Source organism: Mesocricetus auratus, unplaced genomic scaffold (genome assembly GCF_017639785.1).
Source record: "Mesocricetus auratus isolate SY011 unplaced genomic scaffold, BCM_Maur_2.0 Super-Scaffold_100018, whole genome shotgun sequence".
Taxonomy (NCBI): domain Eukaryota; kingdom Metazoa; phylum Chordata; class Mammalia; order Rodentia; family Cricetidae; genus Mesocricetus; species Mesocricetus auratus.
This window is the reverse complement of record NW_024429199.1, coordinates 17,223,819-17,251,051: the sequence shown is the minus strand read 5'-3', so window position 1 is coordinate 17,251,051 and position 27,233 is coordinate 17,223,819. Positions and strand designations below refer to the sequence as shown.

The 27,233-nt window shown below is 42.1% G+C and overlaps 1 protein-coding gene and 1 non-coding gene across 4 annotated transcripts in view; one reads left to right on the top strand and one right to left on the bottom strand.

The window, feature by feature from the left end:
* The window catches only part of Ncoa7 (nuclear receptor coactivator 7), a 137,155-nt gene extending 119,048 nt beyond the window's left edge, over positions 1–18,107 (bottom strand). For all 3 annotated transcript variants that reach the window (XM_005065771.4, XM_013110208.3, XM_040728440.1), the window contains exon 1: positions 17,979–18,107. The gene's annotated coding sequence lies outside the window, so the exon portion shown is untranslated. The remainder of the gene's footprint in view (positions 1–17,978) is intronic.
* An 8,640-nt stretch (positions 18,108–26,747) lies between these two features.
* Trnae-cuc lies at positions 26,748–26,819 on the top strand. The gene has a single exon. It is a non-coding gene; the product is annotated as a tRNA-Glu (tRNA).
* Positions 26,820–27,233: the final 414 nt, after the last annotated feature.

The window sequence follows — 27,233 nt, the reverse complement described above, 5'->3', positions numbered from 1 at the left end:
GTCCCACAGCAGCCTTCACGCTTCATTGAGGAACCAAAGCTCCTAACTCAGTCTCTAATGGGAACTCCATTTTCCCGGGTAAGTGGTTATAATGGGTTTCTTAAAAGCTCTTCATTCATTTAATGTTGACATTTTCTCACATCAATACTCTCCAGACCCGAGTCTCCTGTATTTATGGGGCATTGTGGACCTGAAAGTGTTTTTTGAGGGAATGCAAGATAAATCTTTCATCTACATGATTCCTTTTTTTTTGCGATTTTAAACCAGAATGGCCAGCGTCAGCCTAAATTCAGTTCAGTTTCACCAACACAGAACACCCTCCTCTCATTAAAGTTATGATTACAGACAAGATACTGTTTTTTATATTACTAGCACAGTGTCCTCTGTGTGAGACTGTAGTGCTGCTGACAGAATTAGAGAGGAAAAATGGAGACTCCCCATGACAGGAAGACTTCTGGACTCACATCTGACACACTGTACAGCCTTGGGCCAGCAGGTATAACCAGTCAGGACCAATCCCCAAAGCCCATCAGCTGTTTCCTAGTATGCAAATGAAATGATGCCAGCAACGTGTGCTGGGGTCTTGTTTTTTATAAATGTTTCCTTCCAGAAAATTACACATAGCAAAACATGACAGGTGGTCATTCTCGCTCAGAGCCACATTTAAACAAAAGAAGGATATTCAAAATTCACTATTAACCTGGGTCAGAAATTTGAATACTTTCCTTAACAAAAAATTCCAAGAAGACATAGAACAAGTCAGGAGGCAATTCCCCAATAAACAAATATGTAATCACACACACACACACAAACATACACACAAACACACACACGCACGCACGCACGCACGCACACAAAGCCAGCCGCAACAAAATGGAGGCAGTGTCCATAGAGACCCAAGGGCTACTCCTAAAGCAGATTAATAAACAAGGAATGTTTAGGAATCTGTTGAGGGCGTTGTCCCTAGGGAAATGCACCTGAATGTTTGAATAGTAGAATAAGTGGTGGACTCAACTCTAGTTCAGTTTCTCTTCCCTGGAAAACCTGAATTAAACAAATGAGTTTCAGTGTGCTTTTAATGAATAGTGAGGAAAAATCCCACCAAAAGTACTACATACTATAAATAGAGATCCTGGTTATTTTACAAGTTCTAAGAAGAGGAAATTCATATGAAGTTTCCCCAAGACAAAAACCAGGAATCTGGCAGGACCAAATGTGTAAGAAATGCTAGAAAGCTGAAAATGGGTTTAGATTCCACAAAAGTTAGAAAGAGGATTGTGTAAACCATGCACTGGAGGACACTGCAAAGATCTCCAGGACAACATATGAGATGATTCAGAAAAGGAACCAGCGACCCTGAGATTCAGCACATACTCAGGAAGCCACTCACTCAGCAGAAACACAGAGTGGATTCCAGTTGGGACATCTCCTGCAGACCAGATATCCTGCAGCAGATACACAGAGGGAGGGCAGCTGTTAGCAGCCTGGAGGCTCAGGAGGGGCAGGAGGCAGTGGCTCGTCACCCATTAAGGATGAAAATGCAAGCTTTGGTGCTGACAGATGCAAAGATGTGCAGAACACAGAGGGAGCGGCTGACTGCCTGGGAGACGAAAGGTGGCAGAGGCAGTCCTAGGTGATGTCAGGGCTGGGTGATGGAGGAGGAGCTGGAGTCAGGACGTGAATGCAGAAGAGGTTGGATAGAATGCGGATGTGCAAGTGGACGTCAGGGAACAAGCGGTGCTTGGAGAATCCTGAGCAGTCTGCTGGGACTGGAGCGCCATGTTACGAGGTGGTGATGTGTAGTGGACACGGGCATAGCCAGTCGCACTGACCTGATTTCCCCCTTTTGTTTATGAAAACCCTATCATAGAAAGGTGAAGGAAGCACCAAAAAGACATTTGGTCAGCTTCTCTCCATCTGCCGATGTGTGGATTGCTATTTTCATGATTAGATGTATAAGGGAATCACCGAGTTCACCACTGCTCCAGGAATGGGCTAGCTGAGTGACCAGCCTACCTTGGAGTGAGAAGCTGGTCTCAGTCCACTACCTGCAGAGATGTCACTAGGGAAAGTGATCATTCTTGCTTAAGCCCCATCTTTTCCATGAAATTTACCACAGACTTAAATGAAAATACAGACTTTTTTAGAAAATCAACCCTTTAGAAGGGTGATGAACCTCTTTGGTTGCAATTTTAGAAGGAAAAAGCTCAGCTGTATGTAAAAGGGGCTCAACTATTATAAAGTGGAGTATACAAATCCCCAATGCTGGAGAAGCACCAAGGCAAGAAAGAGATGAACTTATTTTTTTGAGTATGATTCAAAATTTGGGACAACAGTAAGATCCATATACTGAGTGCTATGACTCAATTGTGCACCCTTCCCCCACAAAACAATCAGACTACCCCCCCTCCCGAGAAGATTATGATAGCCTGTCTGTCTTTTTAGGAGAATATGTCATGATTAGCATTTAGATCCAGATCTCATGTTACAGAAGAAATACAGAGTGATAGGAGCAAATAGAATGTTTATGTGCCATGAAACTACAATTTAAGATTATCAGTCAGAGGAGCTGGTCAGTTTTGGACTGAGACAGTAGTTGGAATTAAATGTCTTGAGAACTTTATCTGGAAGCTCTTTCTCCAGTAGAAGATTTAGACTTGATGGGTTTTCAAAGCAAGGCCATGTGAGGAAATCGATTATGGCTCAAGATGGCCACAGACAAAGCAACTTCCTAATCTCTAATCTTGATCTAGCAAGATGGGCAGTGACGCTGCAGAGGCAGATTTTCAGCCTAATCAAAACCAACACCACTATCTAAGGGAATGCCTTATATATCAGATAGAAACAAAACCCATAGATAATACAACCAACCAATACAATTTTACAGTCAATACAACAGTGAAATGGATAGCAATCAATAACAGATATTTCAATAGTAAGAACTTGGGCTTGTACTTCTATAGGGCAGGTTTAGCTATAAGAGCAAGGATATAAGAAACCATTTCATTACTCTGAAAAGTAGAAACCCAAAGGGACACCTAACAAGAGACACTGAGGAAATCCAAAAGACCATAACAACATACCTTAAAAGCCTGCATGCCACCATATTGGAAAAAATCTAGAAGAAATGAATAGTTTTCCCAATATTTATATGTATATATCACCTACCAAAGTTACATTAAGATGAGATAAGTAATTTAAACAGACCTATAGCCCCAAGTGAAGTAGAAGTGATGATTAAAAATCTACTATCCCCCCAAAATGCCAGGGCCAGATGGTTTTCATGAAAAATTCTACCAGACTTTCCAAGAAGAGTTAATGACAATACTCCCCAATAGTCCATAAAATTGAAGAAACATTGCCTAATTTTTTTTATAAGGCCACAGTTATTCTGATAACTAAACCACTAAACGAAGGAGAATTACAGACCAATTTCCCTAATGAACATAGATGCGACAATTTTAAATAAAATACTCGGAAAATAAATCCAAGCACACCATTACCCAGAAATGCAGGGATGGTTTAACATACATAAATCAATAAAAGTAATCTACCATGTAAATAGACTGAAATGCAAAACTATATGATCATCTCATCAGATGAAGAAAGGGCCTTTGACAAAATTCAACACCAATCTATGATAAAAAGCCCTAGAGAGATTAGGGATACAAGGATACATCTCAACATAATAAAGGCAGTTTTCAGCAAGTCCATAATCAACATCAAGTTAAACACAGAGAAACTCAAAGAAATTCCACTAAAATCAGGAACTGACAAGGTTGTCTCCTCTCTCCATACCTATTCAACACAGTACTTGAAGTCTGAGCTAGAACAATAAGACAACTAAAGGAGATCAAGGGGATAGAAATAGGAAGTGGAAATGATATGATAGTATACATAAGTGGCTCTAAAAATTCCACTAGGAAACTTCTATAGCTAGTAAATACTTACAAAAAAGTAGCAAGATTAACACACAAAATCCAGTATGCTTTCTATATGCAAAAGACAGACTGAGAAAGAAGTCAGGGAAACACCCCTTTCACAATAGCCCCAAATAATATAAACTATCTTGGGTTAACTCTAACCAAGAAAGACTTGTATGATAAAAATTTCAAGTCATTGAAGACAGAAGTTGAAGAAGATACCAGAAGATAGAAAGATCTCCCATTCTTATGGATAAGTTGAATTAATATAGCAAAAATGACCATTATACCATAAGCAAGCTGTAGAGTCAATGCAATTCCCATCAAAATTTCAACACAATTCTTCACAGAACTTGAAGACAATTTTCAGCTTCATGTGAAGACACACACACACACACACACACACACACACACACACACAACCCTCAGAATAACTAAAATACTCCTAAATGACAAAAGAGTAATCACCATCCCTGACCTCAAATTGTGCTACTTAGCTACAGTAATAAAATAGCATGATATTGTCACTAAAAGTCATATAAATCAATGGAATTAAGCTGAATACCTAGACATCAGTCCACACAACTATGGATACCTGATTTTTATAGACACTGGAAAAAAAGACAACATCTTCAACAAATGGTGCTGATCATTTGATTTGACTTATGGCCAACTCCATGAGATGGAATCCATACCCAGCACTACTTGGATAACCAAGAATCTGAGACTCTATAGACCATGGTCCTTGGGGGAAACCAAATACTATTGTTCTGCTAAGGGAATGCAGCAATGTAATGACTCCTAAAGACTGATGTTATATTCACAGATTGGTGTCTTGATCAATCATCAGAGAAGCTTCCTCATATAGCAGATGGGAATAAGGAGGCCCAGTCAGACAACAAGCAGAGCGAGAGACCCTGGAACACTCAGCCCTTGCCTTCATCAAATCTCTCGTCCTCTCAGGGCTCAGGAAACCCTGTGTAAGAGGAGGCAGAAAGAACAGAGGAGCCAGAGGGAATGAAGGACAGCAAAAGGAATCAAGTCTTAGACACAACAGGGCTGGACCACACTTGAACTCACGGTGACTGGCAGCATGCACGGGGTCTGCAGGAGTCTGTGCCCGATGGAGTCCTAGAACTGAAAGGAAGCATAGCAGTGTTCCAATCCCCAACCCTGAAGCTGTTTCCAACTGAAAACCACCTGACAATGAGAAAGCATTTTTCTCCAAGGGACTCTTACTGGAGAAACACACCATCTTAAGGGTAGGCCTCCTGCCCAGCAGTAGATAGCCAATGAACAAAGTGAACTTAAAGGTGGTTTTTGGAGGTTCTTTGTTTCATAATGTTAAAGTCAGGGTGGGTTTTGTTTGTTTGCTTTGGGTTTTTTTTTCATAGCTTACAGGTCCTTTGCATATATAATATGGTTACAAGTTGGGGGTCTTATTGTATGTGAATGTGTGTGTGTCTTTGCATCTGTGGGCATTTCTGGTGCTTTTCCTTTGCTTCTTTTTCTTGCTCAGTTTTGGCATGTTACAATTTGTTCGGTTTTGAATTATCTTTTATTTTAATATTCTTTGGATGCCAGTTGTTTTCTAAAGAGCGATAGAAAGAGTGTGGATCAGAATAGGAGGGAAGGTGGGGAAAACTGGGAAGAGTAGAGGAAGGGGAAACCATTCACCATAATATATGAAAAAAACTTTTCAGTAAAAGAAAAACAAGAGGAGGAGGAGGCCGGGGAGGGTCGGGCCACCTGGGTCTCCATAGTTCCAGTAGAGGTAGGGTGCTTCCTTAAACAGTGTCTTGTGTGAGCTTGTCTGGCGTGTTCTAACAGTGTTATACACACTGCAGACAGCGTCTTCCTATATGAAAACATCCTATCATCACTGCACCCCCAGGGAGCAGCAGCGCTCACCCAGCCACAGGTAATGAGGAGATGTGCACTTTGCTTTGGAAGACAGAGTGTCGGTTAGGGAGCTCAGCACCTGGGTACCATGGAGGAAAGCATAACAAAGGACATCATCTGTAGGGCACATGCCTGTAATCACAGCACTCTGGCAGCTGAGGCAGGAAGACGGCCTCTTAATGAAGCCCATGTCAGGATGCAGAATGTGTTCTGTCAGCCTGGGCTGAAAGAAGCACCATCCTGTCACAAGGCAGCACAAAACAGCCCAGCAGGCAATTATCCACAGGAGGAGAAATGAGCACTGTCCGAAACTGAACGAGCATTGTGAAGTGCTCTGCCCTTCTGGGGGAAAAAACATTTTTTTAAAAAAGCTATAATTTCCCAAGAATCTGGGTCAAGAAACAAGCCTTTGGGGAATACCTTTTCTTTTTAAAGGTTTATTAAGCTGCTCCATATAAAAGGCCTCTGTAAAATCCTATGTAAAATTATGATGGACTGGATTGTTCTGTTATGAGTCGCCCCCCGCCCCATCACATGCTTGCTATGCAGTGCCTGCTGTTCATATTAGTACAGGGTTATTTATTTTCCTGTTGCTGTGATAAACTATTCTGACATAAAACTCAAGGAGGAAGGAGTTTGCCTTGGCTTACAGTTGTAGGTGGCAGTCCGTTTCCAGGAAGTGACATGAGGCAGATGGCCATATTGCCTCCACAGTCCAGGAGCACAGGATGAGTGTGTTCCTCCTTTTCATTCAGTCCAGGGCCCAACCCTTAAAACGGTGCTGCCCACATACAGCACGATTCAATTAAATGGGGCACAGGCCAATCCCCCATCAAGACTTCCTTCCCAGACAATTGCAGATTTTGCTAAATCGACAAGCATCCTTAACCAGCAAGGAAGGGATACTTTCCTATCCTCCACCTGATCTGTCACGTGATGTTTGACCCGCAGACTAGACTGTGAGCACTAAAAAAAGTCCCTTATTCTGACAGAGCACTAAGGCGTCTGGCGAGTCACTGCTCTCTACCTGATGAACCAGCTTGGGGTGGCTGCTGTTCCTTCTTCGGCTTGAGTACAAAAATAAAGGACATAGGGAACAGACCTGGACCTCAGCCCTGCCAGACTCAGCAGAGAGCAGCCAAACCGCAGTCCACCTGCAGGCTGGTCATCGTGACATAAATACTTGTGAGTCTGAAACCACTGAGGTTTTAAAGCTCTTGTGAAGCTTTTTTAGAGCCCTAAGCCCAATATGCCTTCAGGAACAGCCTGACCCACATATGGAGTTTCATCAGAAAGACCAAAACTCGCACAGAATATTAACTGTGTTTAGAGGGAGCTCTAGCCACCCCTGGGGATCAGAACCCACGAAGTAGCCAAATGACACAAGCAGCCAAGAACCATTCTTTTCTTGCAGTTGTCTTTTATCCTATATCCAATTTGTGTGGATATAGAATATTTACTAAGAAGACATCTGCTGACACCTTGCTCAGTTTGGGATATTCATCTGAAGACTTTCATATTCCTTGATGTTATAGGTTGAATAGAATCACTCCAAAAACATAGGTTGAACTCAAAATCTCCTGTCTCTCATATGGGGGTCTTTATTTGGAAAGTGGATCACTGAAGATGCAATTAGTTAAGATTAGGTCATACAGCTGGGCGGTGGTGGCACACGCCTTTAATCCCAGCATTCGGGAGGCAGAGGCAGGCGGATCTCTGTGAGTTCGAGGCCAGGCTGGACCGACAGCCTCCACTACAGAGAAACCCTGTCTTGTAAAACCAATAATAATAATAATAAAATAATAATAATAATAATAATAATAATAATAAGATTAGGTCATACTTCAGTGTGTGAAGCCCTAATCAATGCAATGCCTTGCTCATAAATGGCCATGCATTAATACACAGGGAGAGAATGCTAGGTAAAGACAGAGGCAGAGCTTAGATAAGCCACAAAATGGCAAGGGCTGCCAGCAAGTGACCAGGCGTAGAAGAGTAAGGAGGGACCCCTCTACAGAGGGAATGTATCTTCGATGATAAGCAGATTGGGGGGCATCTGCCTTCAGAACTGTGGGAAAACATGCTTCTGTGTTTCTAAAAATGTTTTACTTTATGTGGACTAAATGTTTTGCCTGCATGTATTCATGTGCAGCACATGTGTGCCAGGTGTCCTCAGAGGCCAGAAGAGAGTGTTGGCTCTCCTAGAGCTTCCACATGGGTGTTGGGACTTGAACCTGGGTTCTCTGCAAGAGCTACGAGTGCTCTTAACACTGAGCCCCTACTGCTGTTGTTTTAAACCACCCTATTTATGGTACATTGTCATGACAATCCTAACATGAAAACATACTGATATTAAATTACTTTTCTATATTACCACTGTTCCCAAAAGCATGCTATTGGAAAAAACAATAAACTTTACTTTCCCATCAGTATTATTATGTCACTGTCTCTCATCATTTAAAGGAAATATGACAGTGCCACTCAAGTACTATGTTGAATAACAGACATTAATCCAGTCAACACTAGTAACCAGGAGACGACTGCATAAGAACTGACCCAATAATCAAAATATTTTAATTAAAAGTGAGTTGAATGTATTCTTAGGATATATGACTGTGTATTATGCCACACACATCATACTTTAGTAATTTTCATAAAAGAAAACCGCACTGCTAGCTCTCCCAGTTCACTTTTGAATGACCTGCGTCATTTTCTATTTCATCCTTCAATATGCTTTCCAACCAGACTCTGAATCCTGAAAAGGTATGAAATGTGCTCATGCTGTGCATATTAAGACAGGGCTACAGTGTGGGATAGTTTTAATGACAATGGTCCCCATAGGTTCAAATATTTGAATGCTTGTTCCCTCATGCTTGATCCCACTTGAGGGAACTGTTTGGGAAGGATTAGGGGTTGGGGCCTCATTGGAGTAGATCTGTCATTGATGGTCACTGGAGGAGCAACTGCAATTCCCAGTTAGCTCTCTGTGCCTCCTGCCTGTGGATCAGGTTGTAAACTCTCAGCTACTGCTACCATACCTGCTGCCATGCTCTGCACCGTCATGACAATGAACTCTGGAACAATACGCCTCAAGAAACTTTTTTATTGCCTGGGCCATGGTGTCTCTTCAAAACAATAGGAAAGTAAGACACAGGAACACAGCACCTAGGTGAAGCTGGACACAGGATTTAAAAAATATTTTTAGTTACTGAAATGTGAGTGTGATCGGGTATGTGTGTTTGAGTCAGGTACCTGAGGAGGCCATAAGAGGCTGTTGGATTACCTGGAACTGGAGTTACAGCCAGTGGTGAGCAGCCTGGCATGGCTGCTGGGAACCCAACCTAGGTCCCTGAGCCATCTCTCCAGGCCCAAATTGATTCTTATTGCTAAATAACAGAAACTAACCTTAGGTAATACAACAATAGTTCTTGTCATTATTTAGATCTCTACTTAAAAATCATATCCTACATCAACGGAGGTATCTGATCTTAGAATCCTATTTTAACAACAACAACAAAAGTCCATGTCTTGTGCTCTAAGATATACTTTATATGCTATATGAAATAGAAATCACAAAGATATATACTTTAAGAGAAGTTACATAAAACTTCTCCTGTGGTTTTTGTCCTTTCCAGAAAATATAAGATTCATAAACTTCTAATAAATTTACAAACCTTAAATACATTCTGATAGGTTCATGAAATTATCTACACCAAACAAGCAATATTTTATAGATGATAATAACTAGGATTAATTAGAACATTGTTGACCCCTTTTGTAAGTGCACTAACAACTGTGGAATTTGCTGAAATGGAACACTTATGGTTTTAGATTTTCAAGCTAATAACCTATGCCTAAGAGAACCAAAAGATGTAAAGGGGAATGAATGAACTCAAAACTTATCAATCATTCCTAAGGACATCAGCCACACAGTAACATCCTATGTTATTGCACGCCATGTAAAGCTGTTCTGAAAAAAAACAGAAGGTCCTAGAGCAATAAAAGATGCAGTTCCTGTAAGTTTACTGTAGGGACAACTAGGCAAAAAAGCATGCCAGCATTTATCCCCCTTAGAATGGATGGCTTAAGCAATGTTTGTGAAATATTAGCCAAATGTGGATGACTGAAAAAGTGTGACAGTAAGTTTCAGCTAGTTCCGGAAGGGAACAGAAAGATTGCAGGCAGGAACTCCTCCCCTGTATGATGGAGTTGCTGATGAATGTGGCTGAGTGAGGGCAGTAACCCTGAAGCTGTGAAACCCAGGGCAAGGGTGGTGGCCTTAACACACATTCAGTATCCTCTGAGCTCAGTTCTGAAGAAGTGACCCTCACTAAAGTCACATAAATCTTTTCACTTCCCCTGTTTTTCAAGAGAGGTCAGGGACTGAACTCACTAGTATAACACTTGAGACTTGGGGTTTCATCTCTCCAGGACATCACACAGACACACACACACACACACACACACACACACACACAAACACAAACACACACACCTACCTCACAAACTTGAGACAGAGATATATACAAACCAAGAAAGCTGAATGCAAGAAAATACCAGCAGATGATGTGTGGGTGGAGATACTAGGAAGTAAAATTACAGTAGTTTGGAAAGGAAGGGAAAGTAAAATATGTGAAACCGAATATACAATCTGTAAAGACAAGGCAAGAATACAGAAATTCTAAGGTATATGATTTATAAAAGTTGATAATCGTTATAAAACATGAACAAGTAAAACGTGGAGCAAAGAAAATGGAAATCACCTACGCCCTTATCAAATGGAAAAAAGCTATAATATTTTATCATGTTTTTGGCCTTTCTTCTATGTAAACATACCTTAAAATCAAATTAGGATCTACCATCCCTATGAATGCCTCCCAGAGAAAATGGGCTCACCCCCGAACACACAATCTGATTATGAATATTATTATGAATATCTCCCAAGTGGTGAAATATTGTCCAAAACCATTATTTTAATGACTAAGTATACATGCACTATCACTTTTAAATGGTTTCACTGTTGGAATTTACTCAAATTTTCATAATAATACGACGAAAAATAACAGAATTGCTTACTTTGCCCTAGGCAAGTTTCCAAGTACTTTATATAAAGTATCTAATGTTCAGAGTGATGTGGGAGGTTAGATACTATTATTATCGTCGTTTGACAGGTGATAATTAGGTAATTAAACTGCCTAAGTTCACATGGGCAGTAATAGTAGGATGATCCTATAAGTCACTAGCTGTAGCATCTTGTTCTTACCCCGTCTGCCACGCCACTTGCCTCTTTATTTCCTTAGTGTATCCTCAGAATCACTGGGCCCGAGAAATTCTAGAACTAGACTGTCTTGCACCTAATGGATTCCAACATGCCATCTGACTCTGTGTGAAATGAAACGATGTCTCCTTTGTCAACATAGTCCCTGACCTCTATAATCTGGCTACAATAAACTCCATTTCTTTGATGCAAGCAAGCCAATGTTTGTTCACATCTCAGCTATTTTAAGTTCCTATTTCATGAATTTTCCATTTCTCTTCCTAACTAGAATCTTTTTAAGTTAAGGAATATTAAATTGAAAATACTTTGGAATGTAACTCAAAACATCAAAGAATATTGCTACCTAGCTATTTCAATGGGACTTAATAGATGGGCAGTCCTTGGGGAAATCATCATAGCTCAGTTGTAAATATCTAAGAACACAGAACCAAGCAGACCCCTCCCAACAGATAGAGTAATACTCTGAATCGTCATTTCCACCATGCAGTACAGGCTACATAATAGTCTAGAATACTTGTCTCTGGTGCTTGGAGCCCTCTCAGTTCCCTCTATCAAACATGTTTGAAAAAAGAAATCTGTAATTCTGATGTTTGCAAGGTAAGGTCAGAATTATAAAGGGAAACAAAGAGATCTGGAAAGAGCATCACCTGAAGAATTCACCCACATTCTTCCTGAACTACAAGGCATAAGAATTGGTTTGTGATCATAATCTACCAGCTAGAAATTTCACACAGCTTGTTAAACTCTGTTATCAGATCATAAGAGATGTCATTCCATACAAGGCACTCTGTAATAATTCGATTGCCTGGTATACCCTCTGGGTTGAAATTTAAAAGGTCTCACTCACATAAGTAATTTTTAAGGATGGGCTTTTCCTGGACAGCTCACGTCATCTATTGAGGGCAAAGTTGAATGCTTTCAACTTCGAAGAGGTGCTATATTTTTTGTTGGAGCCTCAAATTTCATGACACCCTCTTTGGAATGTTGGTTCCTTTAAGTACCAATCATAGAGAACAGCCTAGCATTGGAGGTACACAAGAGACTCTCCCAAACAAGGGCCATAATACAAAAGCTATCTTCAAAGAGCAGCGACAATATTTGGTGAAGAGTTATTAAATTAACGCAGGATTACTAGAAATGATAAGGGAATGTATAATGTGGAGTACGGGCAAAGGATGGCTGATTAATACTTCAACTTTGTTGACTTTGAAAAGAAGGACAGTTTGACACTTAAGAGAAATGTTAGCCTAGTCTGCTAATTCTCGGGGCAGAAGCCATGTGAGGGCCATTACAGCTCTATGTGTTACAGAGTCTCAAGCAAGAAAGGCCTCAGGAGGCGAAACCTGAACTGTGTGGCTTGCTAACAGAAATGGAGACTAGTGGGTTTCTATTGATGGTGACCATTTGTTTTGTTTTGTCAGGGTCTCACTCGGTAACCCCAGTTGTTCTGGAGCTCGCTGTGTAGACCAGGCTGGCCTTCAACTCACGGGGGTTCATCTACCTGCCTCTGCCTCCCGAATGTTGGGGTTAGAGGTGTGTGCCACCAGAACCAGCTAAGAGACCGGTGTTTCCTAAGGAGAGGGGACAGCAAGAAGTACGCATGTCCATGACACGACAACCAGTTTTGCTAAAATAAACTTGGGGCCAATGAGCAAGTCAAACACAGTTTGAGGTACAGGATGACACACTGAGTTTCCATCTTATTTTTTAAAGGGCCCAAGAATGGCTGTGACTCAAACAGCATTGAGGAGTAAGAGACAGGAAACGAAGTCCTCAGAACCCAGAGAGCAAGCTAAGATGCATGTGTTGCAGGGACTGTGTACAAAATCTGAAGAGGGACTTTAGCAATACAGCCAGCGGAGACACAGACAAGAGTGTAGACTCTAGGTCCTAAGCACCTGAGGCGCCACACCAGGTGGTGGGAACAAGATGAGTTAGACAAACAGTAGAGACAAAATGAATAGGCTTTCTGTTCACACTTGCATATGCACAAAACAAAACAAAAACCTCCCTGGAGTGCTTTTAACTACAGTCTCTGGCTACCCAAATGTCTGGCTACCCATGGATAGGGAAGAGGAGTCTGGGTATGAGAGGAAACTTTTAGTGTACACCCTGCAAGCCATAAGAAGCTAATTTAATCAAAAGAAAAGAAAACTAAAAATGAACTGGAGGTAATTAAATGAGATGCCTCTATTTGAAAACCCTCCTCAGCCAGGTGGTGGTGGCGCACGCCTTTAATCCCAGCACTCGGGAGGCAAAGGCAGGCGGATCTCTGTGAGTTCGAGTCCGGGCTGGACTGACAGCCTCCAAAACAATACAGAGAAGCCCTGTCTTGTAAAACCAAAAAAAAAAAAAAAAAAAAAAAACCCTCTTCTAACTTCCTGATACATGTCAAGTTGCACTTGAATTACGGTTATTTTTAAGCCAGACTCCAGGTTTCCAGTGCTAACAACTCACTGAGGGACAATTCCTAAGTGAGCCTGAAAGCCCAACATATCAAACAGTATCCCACAGTGGTAAATAACTGCTGACCTGGCCAAGTTCAACCACTTTAAATGAGGTGCCATAACCACACAATGGGAACAATCTGGCCAATTAACTTGGGAAACTCAAGCATTTAAATATCATGGTAAATGAAAGACACGTGGAGAATTACTATTATTAGAACAATGTTAAGTCGCCAGCCAGTGGACACAGAGGTGAGGTCGGCCAGCACAATGACTGTTGAGCTAGTTTGGATTCACCCTTTGGCTAAAAACTACAGAGACTCTCTTCTCTGACTTAATACATGCTTTGAGGCAGATACTCCAGACATTAAGTGAACTAAGTTGAACAGTCTTACCAACTCCAAATAGCCACAGATATGCATTCATTCAACAGTTCAAAAATAAGTAATGTTTAACTTTACAAAAGTGAAATTCAGTTTTATAAAACTGCATGACACTATTTCCCACTTGGCTATATACACAAGTACCAATATATCAAAAATTTAAAACTTGCTCAAAACTCATTAAATGTAACCCATTTGAAATGTGCTCATCAGAAACAGTATGTGCCCAGAGGTCAACTCTGCAATTCCTTCATTCATTTGGTTTCATATTTTACATTTTTCTTGTTCCATTAAGGATGAGTCATCTAAAATAATGTAATTCAATGAAATACAAGAATTATAATTAGACAATAATCACAATCATCAAGACAGAAAGGGAAACATCTGGTTCTCTCTTTGCATAATGGGAAAAAATCACATGTGTTAATTGTTCAAGGGGGGGATGGCTGACTTTGGCACCTAGGGCTCAATGGAATTTCTTGCATAGACTTTAAACAAGAGCTGTAGCAGGGACCCTTCCCCAAATCCCATCTATGAAGTGATCCAACTAACAACAGTTTCTTTTCCATGGTCTGCTCAGTGAATCCTTCACAGTGCACACAATGGAGGTGATATCAAGAATGCTGAACAAAGAAACCAAGACTTTTCCGTTTGGAAAGCTCTAGCTAGACTCCTGGTCTGGATAAAAGGAAGACTATATAGATAGCAAGGCCTCTGTTCATTTGAACCTCTAGCAACAGTTTCTATCAATTAATCTTATCTTTTTTTTTTTTTTTCACAGAGACAGGGTTTTTCTGTGCAGACCTGCCTGGCCTAGAACTTGCTCTGTAGAACAGGCAGGCCTCCAACCTCTGTCTCCTGAGAGCTGGGATAAAAGGCATGCGCCACCACCCACTGGCCGATCTGTATCAAATTTAAAGACAATTCATATTCTCTTGTGTGTGCAGAAACAAACTCAGTTCATGCACCTAGTGGGAGGGACAAATACAATATTCTTCTTCAACCTACATCCCCCATATCTGAAATTAAAGATTACACAAATTTACTTCTGTTAGTCTCCCCACAATTCTATTTTTATTCTAATATATGTGAATTGAGAGGATTCTGTTTAATTTAAAAAGAAAACTGGGGATGAGATTTAAGAAATACACATTTCACAAACAACAGACAGCAGGAACATGGAATGGTGGTACACACCTTTAATCCCAGCCCTTGGGAGGCAGAGGCAGGTGGTTCTTTGTTGAGTTCCAGGTCTGCCTGGTCTACAAAGAGAGCTCCAGGACAGTCAAGGTGGTTTTACAGAGAAACCCTGTCTTGAAAAAACAAAACCAAACAAAAAAACCAAACCAAATAAAAATGACAGCAGGAGAAAGGGGGGGAACAGGCTAAGAATTGCATTGTTGGGTGCACATGGAGGCAGGGAGGTAGGGTTGTAGCTGGCTCTTGACCCAAAATGTGAGTCATCACATTGTAGAGATACAACATTTGCATGCAGGACATAAGAGAAAAAAATTCCTTCTGCAATGAGGAAAAAGCTCTTGCTTGATTGACTAATTCCAGAGCATAAAGTTATAGCACATTGTAAAAACATTCAAAATCTACTTGTTAATGGAACAAAATAACTGTCCAGAAGTTAAAATGTGAGATGTTTGGTCGGCTGGATAGCAAGAGAACTGGCCTAGGACCTGCAGTTGGATTCCCAACACCTACATGATGACTCACCAACTTAACTCCAATCCCAGGAGACCTGATGCCCTCTTCTGCCCTCTGGAGGTACTGCATGCATGCACATGGTGCACAGACACATGTAAAAGGTGTATTCTAACCACAGGTTCTTTTAAAGAGTAGAAAGTGAGCAAGGAGGAACAGTGTACATGAACTGCTCAATACCCTTGATTATAAATAAGACTCTAAAAAATGGCTTTATCTCTACTGGGTATGGGAACCTGCTTTGTTTCCATCAGTTATAACAACGTATAGCCACAAGTTCTCGTCCCATGATTTCCTCAGAGTCCTCCTACCTTTTATCTAAAAGTTTTCCTTCACCTATTTGAAACAATCCGACTAGATTAGAGAAGAAACAGTAATCTATTACGCTTTAGCATATTGTGTGAAGATCAGGGTTCTGGGAAATACTCTGTGTAGTGAAGAAGACGATGCATGAAAATGAGGAGGTGTTCCTGTCAGATAAATGAGCTAAGGAGAATGACTCACTAGATTTCTGTGACAGGAAAACAAAGACAAATCAATACTTTCATGGTGTAAATGTAAATGAAATAGAAGGTGATGGACTTGTCCTTGTGTCCAGTTTGGTCCTTCCTGTTACTTTTTTTCCCTTTATCTTTTTCTCCTAAAACAATATTTTGAAGCAGAAAAGACACTGGATCTTCCAAATGTCTCATCTTCTAGAGGAAAATAGCTAAAATGCTCTTTTAGGGCTGAGGATGCAGCTCAAACTGGACCAGCCTAGCACACTGGAAGCCAAGGGCCTGATCTTGGATCTGGTCCCTGGCATCACAAGAAGAAAAAAAAATCGAATCTCTATGTATAAAATATAAGTGAGGTCACTTTGCAAACACAGACTCTTAAATGTTTTGTTTTCACTTTAGTTTTAATAAAAACATAATAAAAATGAACCACAGGGCAACCTTAAACACGTTGTTACTTATTAACTAGATCACTTCTCCTTCTGGAATTAGCTTACGAATTTTCTTTAAACATGAATTCTGCTTTCTAAATTGTTTTTGAAAGTATAATTGAAAGGGAATTGATTGCTGTAATACTGGAAAATGGACACAAAGTGAATCTAAAAGGAGAACAAATGCCTTCCTTGTTGCTGAAGCCAGAAATGTCAATGAAAAAAACAGAGTTTGCTGTTTATGGAAAGAAGCGATTAAAAAATACAGTTAATTGCACTAACAACAAAACAAAACATACTATCATTTTAAATGGTTGGGACACCGTGTGTGTGTGTGTGTGTGTGTGTGTGTATGTGTGTGTGAATATGTGTGTGTGTGTGTGTGTGTGTGTGTGTATAACCAACAGCTATCGGGCATCCAAAGAAGAGGAATTACAGAATGGAGGAAAAAAGAAGATTCTGTCTCCTTAGTATTTATATTAATTCAGTTCAACAAAATCTCGAATCCGAAATCGTGCCTATACGATGAACCATTTTCCCAAAATTCTAAACCTTTTATTTAGTGTAAAATGAAAATCGGCAGCCTAAGAGGAAACAATTATACTAAGAGCTCTAATGTATGAATTTTACTTCTAGAACAGAAGGGGTGGGGTGGGGGGTCTCAACCAGTTTCTCAGGAAGGCAAAGGTCAGCTCTGAGTTGGAAGTAAGGTTGGAGGCAACACTGCCTCTGCTGGTTGACAAGCGCATCTTCCAGAGTCTCAGCTCCCGACACCTGTATCAAACTTGCAGCTCTCAAACCCATCGGTTCCCAGTCTGGTTTATCCTAAGAGAACGCACTGGCCTCATCCATCACATGAGTGATCTGACTTCTAGGACGTTCCTTAAACTGGCATCCAAAATAAAGTATTTGCACCACTGATTTTTATATACCACTTGGCCGTAAAATACACAAATATTAACAACCACTCCTAAATACCTCTAAAACAACACCGTTGCTCGTCTACATTTTGGCAAAAGAGATAGGAGGAATAAATTCGCTGATCCTTTTTAAAAATGCAATGACATAGTCTACTCGAGCTAGTGAAAAAGGCAACGAACGGTCTCCTCCCCAAAGAAGCCGCGCGCCAACCTGTCCTTCCAAGCGCCCCCACCCCCTACCCTGAGGGTCCCCAGAATGTTGGCGGGAAGGGTCCAGCGCCCCTGCGCCCCAGCTCGGCCTCGACCGTTCCAGGAGAGCGTTTCAGGTCCCCCGGGGTCTGCGCTCAACGCCATTAGCACACCTCGGGGCGCTGGCAGCCCAGTAGGGAGGCAAGTTTGGGGCTGCCGGTGGCGCTTCCCGGTTCTCCCTGGCCGCAGCATCAGCAGCGGATGGCCTCCAAGGCCGGGCCCCGCCTCGGCCACCTACCTACTGGGCGGGGGCGCGGGCTCCGCGGATCGGGGCGAAGTGACTCGGGCGCACGCATTTCTGGGAGCGGTGGCCTCTGGCGCTGGGCGCGGGGGAGCGCATCCTCCGGGGTGGGAGGAGGGAGGGGACTGGGGGAGGGTGGATCGTGTGCCGAGGAGGAGCCAAGGGAGGCGGCAGGAGCGGCGGGGTGCGCTCCTGCGGGGTCCCCAGGTCCCGGATCTACCCCGAGCTGCCACCGCCGGGATGCTCGAGGCCTCGCCCAGGTGCCTGCAGCGGCGCCCCACCGTCAGGGCACCGGCCGCGCTCCGGGCGGAAGGCGGGGAACTGCGGTGGCGCGACGCCCGCCCGGCGCCCGCCTCTAGCTCCGCCCGACTCGGGGCGCGCGCTGTGCTCGTCTGCTGAGGCGGGGGCCCGAGAGCTCGGCGGCCCGGCTAAGCGGTTCGCGCTGCAGCCACGGCATCTTGCCTGCCCGGTGTGACCTCGGGGCGGCAGGCCGAACAGCCTGAAGTGGCGCGGGTTCCCCAACACCCGACCCAGCGGCTCCGCCCCGGAGAGCTGCGCGCGCGGCCTCCGCAGGCCTGGGCCCTTTGTGACGCTGCCCCGGGCGACCGTCAGGCCATCTGTGTACCGGGAACCGTCTGCTTTCCTGGCCCCTAATCGCATCCCCTCTAGCTGGCTACGGTCTGGATCTTGGAGGGAAACAAAGCTTAGGGGTACAGCTGGAGTTAGAGCGCCTGCTGAAGTCATAAAGTCCCTTTACTTTCCCTTCCAGCTCTAGGTCCACGGGCCACCATAAATTCATCCTTCTGTCTTTTCCGGCATTGCCTTTGGCAACCGAGCCCGCCATCTCCTCCCTCTCCCGTCCCCGGCTCAACATCCTGTAAGCTGCCAAACTGCAATCATTATAGCCAAAGCGATGTAACAATTGGGCGGTCCAGCCAGCTCTTGGCTGAGACTGGAGAGAAGCAGCTCGGTGGGAAGGTCTTTGCATCAGCCCAGGGGCCTGTGCCTGTGAGCTAACTCCCTGGTATTGGATGCCGCTCCCGTTACAGTCCCGTGACTAGCACTGCAAGATGACTCGGAAGATCGGACCGTGAAGATCACTCTTAAATACAGGAAGAAAAACAAAAATAAGAAAGAAAGAAAAAAAAAAAACAGCCTGCAGCTGGTGTGATAAGATTGGTGTGTCCGAAGCCACCCACACAGTCCATAGCGGCCTCCCCAGAGTGCCACTGCTACTTGGTGCTACTAGTCTGGAGCAAAGCACTGAACAGTAGTGCCTTTAGGATTTCAGCTGCAGGTGATGTTATACGGTCTTGCAAACATGGAATCCTGTCTTGGTTTGCACTGACCATCAATAGATTATAACGTCGGGTTTACATCCTTAGGTCTGAGTAGGAGAGATGTCTCCTTTTTCTTTAGTCACCTTTTTGGTTAAATGACTTAGCCTTTAGCAGGGAAATAAAATGAATTCCAAAAATATAGAGATGCTTCTGTTTGGGTCAAAAGAAAAGCATGGCTTGAGGTCTCCAGAAGTTTGGTAGTGGTCTCACAATTCTTTGATATGTGCTTTTATGGTTTTGAAATCTAAGCTTAATTTTAAAAAAGTGATAAAACACACACACACTAACACACGGCAGGGTGGCATAGTCCTGTAATCTCAGCTCTTGGTGGGCTGTGTTAGGAAGACAAAGAATTCAAGGCCAACCTCAGCTAGTAACCTAGACTCTGTGTTTCAAAAAGTAAAATAGAAATTTAAGAAGAAGGGAAAAACATATCAAGTCCAAGTTGTTATAAGATAGCTGAAATTTCAGGAGGGGGGAGTTGGCATCTTGGAGGTCAGGGTGAAAGGTGGAAAAGTGCGGTGTGAGCTGTGTTGTCCTGGGTGGCACAAGACGACCCTATTCTGAAAATGGCTGATGACACTAAAGCCCCACATAAGTGATACGTATAATAGTCCTGCTGTTTTGCCCCAATTCAGAATGACCCCATTGCCCGGATGAAGACGTGGGTAGAGATGTTAGGAGAAATGGCGTGAAGTCACTCCGGGCAAGTACTTTGTAGTTTGCTTAACAAAGTGTCTAAACCTTGAGTGCAGTTTCCGCAGAAAATCTTCACTGAGCTCGTTGCTGTCCCTCCCTGATTTAACCCCAGCAGCACCCCCTTTGTGTCCATGAACCCTTGGTTTTGTCAAGGAATAAAATAAGCCTTTATTTCTTTTCTCTTAGGCAAAGGTATAACTAATTGTGTGTTTAAAGTGGTGACCATTGCTGAAGCCTTTCGAAAGCATGTCAAACAATGTCACTATCTTCACTAGCTCCCCTGGGATTACATGAAGTATCACATGCTAATTATAGCTTGTCACCACAGTGGATGTCTGAATAGGGTAAGGTTGCGGGGGTGGGTGCTCCGAATTTAAAGATTCTTCACTGTTCTTTTTCATTACTAGGTATTGACTGATTCATCTGAGTCTTGTCTTCACAGAGAAATTAAGATTCTCTTCATCTGTGTTGTCCGGTGTGGTACCCAGTAGCCCCGTGTGGTCATTTAAATGTAATCAAATACAGTTAAGTTATGATTGTCCCATCTATACGCCATACTTCAAGTTCTAAGCATCCAACTAAAGCTTGTGGTTGCCATTTGGACAGCACAGGCCACAGCATTTAGAAAACTCCTTATTATAGGAAATTCTTCTGGAATTCTTGTCAAATTTCAATGGGTAGATAACAGTTGCAAAAAAGAATTGGGGTAATCTGAGTACACATAGATCAAATACTATTAGAATATATAGTTAAGATCATGAGAATCCTAAAGAATGCATGGTTTGCCTTTGAACTACATCTCCAACATGTGCTGGCCTCGGTTAAATGACTATCTGGTGCTTTTGTCTTCAAAGAGGGGATGGTCACAGCACCACCATCATAGGGTAAATATAAGGGATGAGATAACTCATGAAGGGTACATAGAGTGTAGGATATGTAATCAATGGAAGTCGGGCATTACTGGAGCAGCATGTGTTACTGTAACAAAGGTTTTCTTTTCAAAAACTGTATCTCCAAACTGGACACTGTGGCCTGTTTCTGTAATTCCACAATTTAGGGAGGTAGAGACAGGGGGATTGTCAGCTCCAGGCCAGCCTGCATGCATTATAAAAATCCTATCTCTAAATAATAAGGTTAATTAATTAGTAAAAATTTAATTTACTAATTAAAATACAATGGTCTCCATAGCACCTCTCATTGTATTTGACTGGTGGAAAGTGCTTGGTAGGGGATGAATTGTTTGGGGGGTGGGGGAACGAGGGCCTGGAATAAATATAAAGACTGCCTCTTCTTTCTCTGATAAAGGGGAGAAGTGACAGTGCAGCAATGTAAGTGCACCTGTCATGTCCCTTTTTCTGTGACCAATAATCTTTTTTTCTCTTTTTTTTCTTTTTTAGGTTTTACGAGACAGGGTTTCTCTGTATTGTTTTGGAGGCTGTCGGTCCAGCCAGGCCTCGAACTCACAGAGATCCGCCTGCCTCTACCTCCCGAGTGCTGGGATTAAAGGCGTGCGCCACCACTGCCTGGCTTCCAATAATCTTTATATATTGAGACTTTTAAATAAATAGAGAATCAGGGAGCTCTTAGAGCCTAAAAGGGAAGAGGGAGGAAGGAGTCACGTCACTTGTTTTGCCCTACAGACAGACAGGCAGACAGACATACCACAAATGAAAGATAAATTAATTAGGCTCAGATAGGCTCACTGAAATGTTGACACGGATGTATATTTCCGTAAGAAGGTGTTTGAGGCGAAATTCATGCGCTGGATGAAAAGCTGAGGTTACTGCCAAAGGGAAAATTCTCTCTTGGAGTGATAGTATTTAGAACTATCTTCCTATGTCTAACACAGAGAGAAATACATGCTCACATGCTCTCTCACCCTGGACTTGGGCTGGTTGACACAGGCTGTAAGTGACACCAATGACAATTGTAAACATCTGTTTGTGGCCCTCTACTTCTAAAGAGGTCAAAGAGAGCATAATTAGCAGGGTTGAATGCAGCGGCTCATTTTCACAAGCTGGGGTCATTGGTGTACCCCATAGACTCTATTGGTTCATGAAGATGCCATGTTGATTTTGAGAAAACTTTAAAGAAGTCAGATGTGGCACCATATTCCTGTAATCCCAGCACTGAGGAACCTGAGGCAGTAAGATGGCAAGGGTCCATATACTTGGTGATATGGTTAGTGAATGCTCAATTTTATAAGAAACTACCAAACTATTTTCCATGGATCTGTATCATTTTATAGTCTTATCAGTATGTATACATTATGAAAGAGAGATGTGAATCTATTGAATAAATGTATTAAAATAGGTGACATTTTTTGTTATACTATAATTTCTTGATTACTTAACTGCCATCTCAAGGTAAGCTGTAATGTTGGCAATCCAGGACTGGAGACATGGCTCAGCAGTTAAGAACATTTCTTGCTTTTCCAAAGGACCTGAGTTTTGTTCCCAGCATCCAAATTCCTAGTTCACAACTGCCTGAAGCCCCAGCTCAAGGGAACCCAAAGTCTTCTTTTGGCCTCTGTGGGCCCCACATACATACATAGACTCACATAGGCAACACACACACACACATACACACATGTATAAATTCTTAAAATTGGAGTCCTGTTTTGCTCACCTTGGTGTCCTTGGTGCCTTGACACAGTACTAAGTCAGACTGAAGTCAAGCTGCTAAGTAAAACTGTCAATAAATTATACCTTACTTTGACTTAATGCTTTGATTTTTTTTCTTCTGGTACAATAGTTTTATCCACTCAGAAATTGGCTTGCTTGTGGAAAAATTAATTTTGAAAACTAAGCACTTGATTATTTAATGTTGGTTTAAGGTTATTTGCTCTTCTGTTTTGAAAACAGTAAGATCTTATAAGCAGAACACAATGCCATAACAGTTATTAGAACGATGATAGGATGATACTCATATGGTGAATATCTTTAGAATATATTGATAAAAAAACAGAAAATTGGTACAGCAAGCTATTACTTGGTAAAAGCACAAAAGAGATCATTTAGAGAACAGAAGATATTTTAACCCTCCCTAAGTTACTTTATAAAGTATAAAATATATCTGAATTGTCTTTGGCCAAAAAGTATCAAAGTACTCTATGCATAGCCATATGCCAGAGGCCATAGGAACCATACTAGAGTAAAGTACCTGGAATAAACTCACAAAACAGAGTAAGAAGATATGAGCCCCAAGTGAGCATGTAAACAAAATGGATAAGCAGAGGAAGGGGGGATTCTTTACCAAAGGATCGTGAAACTAAGTGGTCACAGTTCTATAAACACAATAACAAATGATTCAGAACAGTATCATCAACAAGCTGAAAACACAGACATCCCAGTCTCAAGGGGTCAATTCCACTAGCTGTAGTTGCTGTTCCCAATATTTACTAGTGACATGTGTAATTACAATACACAGTTATGTCAGACACCTCACCAAGTGATCAAGCTTACCATTTACTCTCCTCTTACTGCTTTCAAAAGTACCATAGGAGTAGTATTGTAAAGCATCACATTTGTTATAGTGCTGTAGTCGAGGAGCCCAATGCAGATCTCACTGGATAGACCAAGGTGTTAGCAAGCCTGATTTCTTTCTGAACAAAGGCTTGGGGAACAATCAGTCTCCCTGTCTGTTCCCACTTCCCGGGACACCTGCCTTCCTTGGCTCCATGGTACCCGAGCACAGGCTTACTGCAGCCAGCAAGCCTAGCTGAGTCTTTTGCCTTTCACTCTGGCTCTCCCCAGCCTTTTTCACTCATAGAGACACTTGATGATTGGGACTCTCCCAGGTGATCCAGCATAATTTTCTCCATCGCAAGTTGTAAAGTTATTTTGCTTTGAAAGGTGGTGTCCTGGTTAGGGTCACTATTGCTGTGATGAAACACCATAACCAAAAGCAAGTTGGGGAGGAAAGGGTGTTTTTGACTACGCCATAGTCCATCACTGAAGGAGGTCAAGGCAGGAACTCAAACAGGTCCGGAGCCTGGAGGCAGAAGCTGATACAGAATATATCCCGGACAGGCTGCTGTTTATTGGCTTGCTCCTCACTGATTGGTCAACTTGCTTTATAGAAGTCAGGACCAGCAGCTCAGAGGTACCTACCCACAATGTGCTGGACCTTCTTGTGTCAACCCGTAAGAAAATACCCTGCAGGCCTGCCTATAGCCTGATCTTATGGAAGCATTTTCTCAGCTAAAGTTTCCTCCACTCCAACTACTATAGCCTGTGTCAAGTGGACATAAAACTCGTGGTATAGGCGGCATGCTCTGGGGACGTGTATGCACAACATCACCAGTAATGAGAGGCACTGGCTGGCACTGTACACACTCTGATAGAAAGCACTAAAGCAAATGTACCATTTATGATAGTTTTCCTGTCAAAAGAGATATCTAGCTGTCCTCCATTATTTAAATAAAATAAATGTTAAAAGAAAATTAAAACTTGCACTCTAAAGAAATGAGACTTAGTTGGGTCCTGAATTTAAAACATATATAAAAAATATTAGGACAATTGAAACTTCTGATTATCATATAATAAAAGTGTTGTATTGAGTTCAATGTTATTGCTAGTGCTTATGAGATTATGAATGATAAAATATTTATTATGACATTGCAATACCCTCATGTGGCTCAGGAGAAAGGGAAACATGACAAAATATTAGTAGCCAGTGAATCTAGGTCATTACTGTACGATAACATTATGCAAGTTACATACAGAACTTAAAATATTTACATAGCTGCACAACAATAGTAAAAAATAAGAATGTTGGGTATTTAATAGAACCGATATTATCATTTTAAAAGGATCGACATTTAAAAATATTGAGATTTTATTTCTTTAAGGATAGAAAAGCCAAGGTGAATTCAGCACACCAAGCGCATCTAGATTAGTACTAGTTGCATTTCAAGGCACCAGAGCCATTTATGAAAGTCAAAGAGCACACAGCACAGGTTTATATGAAGGGGCTGCTGCTTTCGTTATCCACTATCTGCTCCTGTAGGTTTTATATTTTTCAAAATAAAATCTCTGAAAAAAGACTGATAAAAACTACATGTGGTGACCCAAGCTATGAACTCCTGCGCCTGAGAGGCAAAGACAGGTGGATCTCTCTGAGTGCAAGGCCATTTTGCTCTAAATAGACAGTTTCTAGGGCTGCTTGGGCTACATAGTGAGATATTGTCAAAAAAAAAAAAACAGAAACAAAAACAAAAATGTAACAACAAAACAAGAAGACAAAACCCAAACCTATTTGTTTGTTCATTGGACAGGTGGTTTCTGGGGCTGTACAGGAGACCTTGCTAGGACCTTCCAACTGCCAAGAAGGAATGAGGACGATCTGACGGATAGAACCCGGGGATGGGGTTCACTGGGGCTTTTTAAACTAAAATCCTAAAATTGGCATTGGCGCTATCTTTTTGCTCAAAACCAGGTACTCAGTTGCTTTGGATAGATTACTCCCTCACCCCCTCCAACAGAGAGAAACGGCGTCAGCAGATCTTGGTCTTCTGAAATTTCTTGGCCAAGAAGGCGGGGGGGACGGGGACGACGACGATGTGTATTTTCTATATAAAATACGATAAAGGGTTAGCACAGGCCTTTAATCTCAGCTCTCGGTAGTAGAGGCCAGTGGATCTCAGAAAATTTTGAGCCCAGCCAGGGCTGCAACAGTGAGACCCTGCCTATTAAAAAATGTTTGGAAATGTCTTCAAGTAATACTTTTTAAAATTCATCTTTGCAATTTCCTCGAATCTTCCAGTTGGTGTGTTTAGATAGTTTTAGGTTATATCAATGACTTCATCATCATCTGAAACATTGGCGAGAAAGACGAGTTGTGCGATGACAGCCGAATCTCAACAGTGTTTGAGGATGTTGTGGAGAGCAAGTTCTTCCTGGATTCAAGCCGACCTTGCCTCTTTCCACCATGCAGCACAGTGGGGCTCTGGTTTACATTACTCTGGACTCACATTTCTTGAGGGGTTGTGGGTGGGGAGGCTGGCTGGTTAGAAGGCTCTTGAACTCTTGGCAATTATAATTTCCTGACTGTGCTTAGTGTATATCGAAGCGACTGTCGAGCTATGAATCTTTTGAGTATTGTGAGGGTAGCTCACAGCAACCTCAGTTCTTGCAGCTGAGAATCAGGTTTTGAATAAGTCACGATCATGCGACGCATACATATGTATTAATTTACATGCGCGATACGCTCTTTGGTACCTACCTTTACATACTACGGGCTTTTCGTGGGTAAAGCCCGCTCTGCCAGGGACAAGCTATCATTAGATTTTCTTGGGTGTCTAATGGCACTTAAAATTCACATGACGGGGAAAAAAGAAAAGACAGATACAAATGGAGATAGATTTGATTTAAATAAAATGTCCAAAGCGGTTAAGAAAAGAATGAAGGAAATGACAAGATCTGGACAAAAGTTTGACAGTACCCTAAGCACTGAAATAGTTCCATGGAATGCAGGTAGACCAAGAGTTTGGCACCGCAGGCGGAAAGGGATCAGATTTCGAGGGTCCTTAGCAGCTGTTTCCCTCTTTGCAGCTGTTGCAACCTCCGCCTGAAAGTTGAAAAACGTCTCTAGTTTCCGGTGCTGGTGCTCATTGTTACAACTATTAAACACATACAGTTAAGAACGAGTGTGCCCTCTACAGTTTGGAAGTGCATCCAACACTTTATATGGATCAAATAAAGTAGCAGAAGCAAGCATTTCAAGTTCCCTGGTGGTCTAGTGGTTAGGATTCGGCGCTCTCACCGCCGCGGCCCGGGTTCGATTCCCGGTCAGGGAAAACTTCGTTTTTCTGATGTAAGTCAAGAAGCATTACTGTGATTTGTTTCTTATAGCCGCTTTATTGTCGGAGACAAAATTCGATTCGTTTAACGAATGTTTTAAAATTTATATTTCAAAAATCACGTGTCTTGTTATTATTGAAAATTAAAAAGTATTAACGGTCCCTAATTATAAAGGACTTGAAATATACTTGTTTATAAATTTCATCATCTGTCTCTAAGACTGCAATTTCCAGCCTTTGAGAATTATACAAGCAGGGTTTTTCTTTTATTTTATTATTTTTTTCATTTATTTTACATACCAACCACAGTTTCGGTTGCTTTCTCCTTTTCCACGCCCTCTGCTGTCCACTCCTCTGTTGAGAAAGGGGCAGACCTCCCATGGGAGACAAGAGAACACAGCAAAGCAAGCA